This window comes from Dipteris shenzhenensis, chromosome 21 (genome assembly GCF_047967505.1).
Source record: "Dipteris shenzhenensis isolate YYH24624 ecotype China chromosome 21, Dip_SZ_1.0, whole genome shotgun sequence".
In the NCBI taxonomy this organism is placed as follows: domain Eukaryota; kingdom Viridiplantae; phylum Streptophyta; class Polypodiopsida; order Gleicheniales; family Dipteridaceae; genus Dipteris; species Dipteris shenzhenensis.
The window spans coordinates 9,504,813-9,512,067 of NC_141616.1; positions in this window are offsets into that span (position 1 = coordinate 9,504,813).

The window sequence follows — 7,255 nt, forward strand, 5'->3', positions numbered from 1 at the left end:
GGTGACATAAATACACAACGGTCACCCTGGCATATCGCGAGTGGAGCTCGATATCTCAACACTCCCCCTCGAGCTCAATCCCAATTCCTGCACACCAAGCAGGTCTCTGAACTTGCGCAGCTTCTCTGCGCCCAATGCTTTCGTGAATATGTCAGCTACCTGATCCTCTGTGCTGACATAAACTAGATCAATAAGACCTAGTAACACTTTCTCCCGCACATAATGATAATGCACCTCAATGTGCTTTGTTCTAGCATGAAAGACTGGGTTCTTTGCCAAGTGCATACTGCTCATGTTGTCACAATAAATGACAACTGGCCCATCTGTAGACTGATGCATATCATAAAGTAGCTTATGTAACCAAGCTACCTCACATGCAGCCATTGCTGCACCCCTGTACTCAGCCTCTGTGCTCGACAAGGCAACTGTAGGCTGTTTCTTGCTGCTCCAAGTGACTGCAACACTCCCAAAAGAGAACACATATCCACTAATAGATCGTCTATCAGAAATACTACCAGCCCAATCAGCATCAGTGTATCCATGCAACTGTATCTGAACCCCAGCCTCATAAAATAGTCCATACTGCAATGTGGAATTCACATACCTGAGTATGCGTCTAGCCGCATCCAAATACGGTTTCCTTGGAGCCTGCATAAACTGACTTACCAATCCAACAGCATAGCTTAGATCTGGCCTGGTAATGGTCATATAAATCAAACTTCCTACTATGCGTCTGTACATAGTAGGGTCTTCCAAAAGCTCACCTGCATCTATGCTCAGCTTCACATTCTGCTCCAAAGGAACTGAAATAGGCTTACAGCCTGTCATCCCATATTTGGACAGCATGTCCAATCCATACTACCTCTGCAAGAGCTGTATCCCACTTGGTGATCTAATCACCTCAATGCCCAAGAAATAACGCAGCTCTCCCAAATCCTTCATCTCAAACTTCTGCCTCAATAGCATTTTCACATGAAGGATATCTTCATCACTATCACCTGTGATGATCAAATCATCAACATAAATGACCAGCAGCATAATCCCTTTCTCTGTTTTTCTCACATAGAGTGAGAAATCTGCCTTGGAAATCTGAAAGCCAATAGTGACAAGATACTGTCCTATCTTGTCAGACCATGCTCTAGGTGCTTGCTTTAAGCCATACAAGGCTTTCTTCAACCTACAAACAAACTCAGGATGAATAGCATGAACATAACCTGCTGGCTGCTCCATAAAGACCTCTTCTTGCAAATCACCATGCAAGAAGGCATTCTTTACATCCATCTGATGTAAAGACCATCCCTTTGATGCAGCCATAGCAATGGCTGCTCTTACGGTTTCCATCCTTACAACTGGACTGAAAGTTTCTTCATAATCAATGCCATATGTCTGTGCATACCCCTTGACAACTAATCTTGCGTTGTATCTATTCACAGAACCATCTGCATTGTGCTTGATCTTATAAACCCACTTGCAGCCAATTGCATTCTTATCTTTAGGCAAAGGCACCAATTCCCATGTAGCATTTGCATCCAAGGCATCCATTTCTTCATCCATGGCTTTCTCCCATTTTTCATTTCCCATGGCTTGCTCAAAAGAAGTGGGTTCTGGTTCCTGTATCACTTTGACCATATAGGCATAGTGAATGGCTGTAAATCCATCATATTTCAGCCTATCCATAGGATACCTTACCCTGGTAGACCTGCACAAAATAGGCTCACTTCTAGGTGCTCTCAAAACATCCTTGGTCTTCCTTACTCCAGGTGTAACAACAGAAGGAATACCCAACTCATCATCAATGCTCTGTTCTGAGCCACTAGATTCACCATCCACATAAGAGTGACCTGCATTCACATCAAACATGGGCTGATCTACCTTCTCTTTTCCTTTTCATGATACCTGCATACCACTCTCTGCATTGCTTTGAGGAGATTCTCCTGATCTCAATCTGCCTGTCCATGGCGAAGTATGTGAACCACTGCTAGAGGACACTCCAGGTCCACTAATATTTTGTGATTGCTGCTGTGAATTCTGTGCAGCATTACCATTTTGTGCATCTACATCAATCATTACATTTACTGGTTTATACCAGCTACTCATCTCATCAAAAACAACATCTCTGCTCACTGTGAACTTTCGTGTAGAAGGGTTATAGCATCTATACCCTTTCTGCTGCAGAGAATAACCAATAAAGATGCACTTCTCAACTTTTGGATCCACTTGGACCTCAACTCATCTGGCACATGGACATAGGCAATGCAACCAAAAATTTTCAAATGAGAAATGTCTGGTTTCCTACCAGTATACATCTCCTCTGGCATCATGCCATGTATTGCTGCAGTGGGAGTCCTGTTCATTATATAAACTGCTGTAGCAACTGCTTTAGCCCAATAATAATCTGGTAGATCTTTTTCATTTAGCATGGCCTGAGATACCTCTCCAATATGCCTGTTTTTCCTTTCTGCAATTCCATTTTGCTGTGGGGTATGACTGCATGAATATTGCTGCTTTATACCATGCTCCTGCAAGAACCTTGCAAACTCAATTGAGAGGTACTCTCCCCCTCCATTTGACCTTAGGCATTTTATTTGCAGGACTGTTTCTTTTTCAACCATAGCTTTGAAAGCTTTGAAGTGTCCAAACACTTCACTTTTCTTTTTCATAAAATACACCCAAAGTTTTCTGCTGAAGTCATCAATAAATGTGACAAAATAGTGACAGCCTCCAATAGATGCAGCTTTAGTAGTCCACACATCAGAGTGGATTAATTCCAATGGCTTTTTACTCTCTTGAACATGCCTAGGAAAAGGTTTCCTTGCATGTTTCCCAAATTGACAGGCTTCACAAACCTTGTGCATTTCTGCAACCTTGAATTTAGGCAATCCTGCAACAATATTTTGGGCTTGCATTGATTTAAGTCGCTGTATATTAACATGACCAATGCGTTTGTGCCAGATATCAATATTTGCAACTACACCGGTCCCATGTGCAAACATTGCTGCACTCAATTCAGGCATGTCCGCATCCAACGTAAACATCCTGCCCTTCTTCTTTCCTTTTGCTATCAAGCGATTGTTATTTTTCATATCCTCAACAAAGCATCCATGAGGATTAAATCTAACCTGCAAGCCCTGCTCAACCATTTGACCAACAGAAACCAGGTTCTTGGTGATGTTCGGGGCATGAAATACATCGGACAGGTATTTCTTTTTCCCATCCTGCATAGACAAAGGAATTTTACCAATCTGCACAATCGGATGTGCAGTATCATCACCAGTCTCCACAAATACTGGCTTTTCCATTTTCCTTGCATCTTGCATCCATTCTGCATGACCTGTCATGTGGTTTGATGCACCTGAGTCAACATACCACACATCATTTCATTCTTCTGCACTTGTAATTGGTCATATGCTGCACCATAAATAGATGCTCATTTCTGTCATCACCCTACCTACTAGAAGATGCATAATTGCCTTGCTGCAATTTTCCATTCATAATGTCATTCTGCTTTTTATAGCAGTCCTTAGCCATATGACCCATTTTGCCACAATAGTAGCATTCAACATTGCTGTTTGCATTTTGGCCTCTCTGCCATCCACCACGGGGAGGTAGCAAGCTAAGGGTGTCCACTTCCGGACCACTTTCGGGTGAGTGTGACACCCGCTCGAGTGAAAATACAAAGGTTTTGCTTCGGTCTCCTATACCTCGATCGAGGTATAAGCTCCAATGAAAATCACACACGAGCACAACCGAGCCTAGCCCATACCTCGATCGAGGTATGTAGCTTTTTTGCCGAACCGAGCCTGTACCTCGATCGAGGTTTGCTGGCAGGCCAGCTACACATGCCACATCTACCTCGTCGAGGTATTGTGGCCATCCAGCTCAACCTCGATCGAGGTCACGTGGCATGTCCAGCATACCTCGATCGAGGTATGTGCCATCCGAAAGGGCAGCCAACAAGGCGGATGACATACCTCGATCGAGGTATCGTGGACACATGACTTGGCATCCCGTTTCCGCCAACACACCACGATCGAGGTATCGTGGCATGTCAAAACCTCCATCGACGTGGATGTACCGAGATGTATGGGCATGCCACAATACCTCGATCGAGGTATCGTGGCATGGCCATACCTCGATCGAGGTATATGTGCCGGGATGTATGCGCATGGAAAGAATACCTCGATCGAGGTATTGTGGCATGCCAACGAGATGCATGGTTATGTCAAGAATACCTCGATCGAGGTATCGTGGCATGCCAATACCTCGATCGAGGTATATGTACCGTGATGTATGCGCATGGAAAGAATACCTCGATCGAGGTAGGTAAACCCTAATTTTTATTATAAAAGGAGAGCGACCCCCCTCATTCCGCATACCTCGATCGAGCTCTGCCTCATTCACCGATTTCGGATTTGCCGGACTTCGACGGAAGAGCGCGAGCGACGGAGAGCGACGAACGGACTTCGACGGAGATGGACGGAGCAGGAGCGGGAGAGTCCAGGTTGGCATTTTCTTTTGTGTAGCATTTTCTTTTATGTAGCATTTTCTTTTATGTAGCATTTTCTTTTATGTAGAATTTGATTTAATTTTAGTTTAAAAGAAAAATTATAAAATGCATTTTAATGTTTTTCTGAAATTTTAATGTTTTTCTGAAATTTATGAATTACGGGATTTTTTATTTAAAATGTGAAAATTAATTTTTTTTTAAAATAGAGCTTTTTTTAGTAAATAAAAAAACGTTGATATTATTAATTATAAAATATTTATAAATTTGAAATGTAGTTGAATTTTTTTTTTAATTTTTAAATAACGACATTTATAATTTAAAATGTGAAAATTTTAATTTTAAAAAACGTAATTTAAAATTTTAGTTTATAAGAAAAATTATAAAATGCATTATAAATTTTGTTTTTCTTAAATTTATAAATTACGAGATTTTTTATTTAAAATGTGAAAATTAATTATTATTTTTTAAATAGAGCTTTTTTTAGTAAATAAAAAAACGTTGATTGCAGTTAATTATGAAATATTTATAAATTTGAAATGTAGTTGTAAAATTTTTTTTTTAATTATTAAATTATAATTTAAAATGTGAAAATTTTAATTTTAAAAAACGTAATTTAAAATTTTGGTTTATAAGAAAAATTATAAAATGCATTATAAATTTAGTTTTTCTTAAATTTATAAATTACGAGATTTTTTATTTAAAATGTGAAAATTAATTATTTTTTTTAAATAGAGCCTTTTTTAGTAAATAAAAAAAGTTCATATTAATAATTATAAAATATTTATAAATTTCAAATGCATTTGTAAATTTTATTTTTTAATTTTTAAATTACGACATTTATAATTTAAAATGTGAAATTTTTAAATTTAAAAATCGTTTAATGAGGCTTTTTTTATTAAAAATGTGAAAATGTTAAATATTTCTGTTTTTTTTATGAGGTAGAATTTAAAAGAGAAATAATAAAAAATTTTAGGTTAAAAGAGAAATAATAAAAATTTTCTAAATTTGAAATGCAATATAATGTTTTTTTGAAATTTATGAATTATGACATTTTTTATTTAAAATGTGAAAATGAAATTGTATTTTCAAAATAGAGCTTTTTTATATGAAATTGTATTTTAAAAAAACGTTCATATTAATAATTATAAAATATTATAATTTTGAAATGCATTTGTAAATTTTTTTAAAATTTTTGAATTAGGAGTTCTATATTTCTGTTTTTTTAATGTAGCATTTTCTTTTTGGTAGAATTTAATTAAATTTTAGTTTATAAGGAAAATTATAAAAAATTTCAAAATTTATAATGCATTTTAATGTTTTTTTGAAATTTGTAAATTATGACATTTTTTATTTAAAATGTGAAATGAGATTTTTTTTTGTTAAATAGAGCTCTTTCTATTAAATAAAAAACGTTCATAGGAATAATTTTTAAGTATTTATAAATTTGAAATGCATTTGTAAATTATTATTTTTTTTTGAATTTAAAATTTAAAATGTGAAAATTTTAAATTTAAAAAACGTTTAATGAGGCACAAGACTCGCTCGACTTATCAAATTAATAAGACATTTTGTATAAGACTCGCTCGACTTATCGAATTAATACACAAACATAAACCTACTAGTCAACTATTGGAGTTGGACATTAAAGATTGACTAGTGACATGGTTGGTGACCAAAGCTTGAAGTTGACTAGACACTTTGGGACAAGCAAGTTCTTTAGAAGGAAACTAGGTTTAAGCTTGGGTAATCATCCCTAATATATTGGGAAATTACTAATGATAAATCATCCTTTAACTATTTGGCAATTAGTAAGGATCGATTCTACTAGGAAATAAGTTGAAGGCATATGTCCCCTATTAGTCAATAGATTGATTAGACTAAGCATGCATGATAAGGCTATAGCTTGGAAATGCCTAGATAGTGGCTTAGTCCAAATCTTCAATATCCCTTAAGAAGACATGAAATAGTGGCTTAGACCTTAAGAAGACATGGAGTTGCAAATGTCTAATTCTTCTAAGTTATGCATAGACTCTAGCATAACTGAAAAAAGAATATTACAAGATTGAGAATATTTGGATGGGTCTTCAAGAACTCGAATATTACGGTCTGTGCCTATAAACTGTTTGAGATTCTTATGCTATCACTATGGCATGCTTTAGATCTAGCACTTTGATCATGTTTGTTGTCTAGTTCCATAATTCATCTACTTCTCTTATATGTATAAGAAGAAAGAAATACGCCATAGAGAAACTGAAAGTTTAACTAGAATACCTAACATTCATTGCACATGGGACTCTAGTGGATCTATATTCATTCCACATTCATGCTAATATATGCAAGTGTTTTGATCAACTATAGACCTAAGTTCAAATAGAGCCTGTTAATGACTGAATCTCTCCTAATCATCCCTTAATGATCATAGATAAGAGACTTAAGAGAGAGAGAACTCCATAACCTTCAAGAGTCGACATTTGAAGCATCCCATTCCATGTTGTTTGCTACATGGCAGCTCGCCATGTGGCACACATACATCCCTTTTTGCACCGTAGGGAAACCTATGACTAATGTTAACAACATTTATCTTGTCTTTTACAAACGACTAAGATGTTTTCCCAAAAAGACTTTGTATCAATAATCACGTGAACCACCTCATAACCAAAATAGTGCGGATGCTACATATCTCCTTTCCCTCGTTGAAACTATGTCACACATGGAATGTCAACCACATGCTCAAGGAATTATATGCTA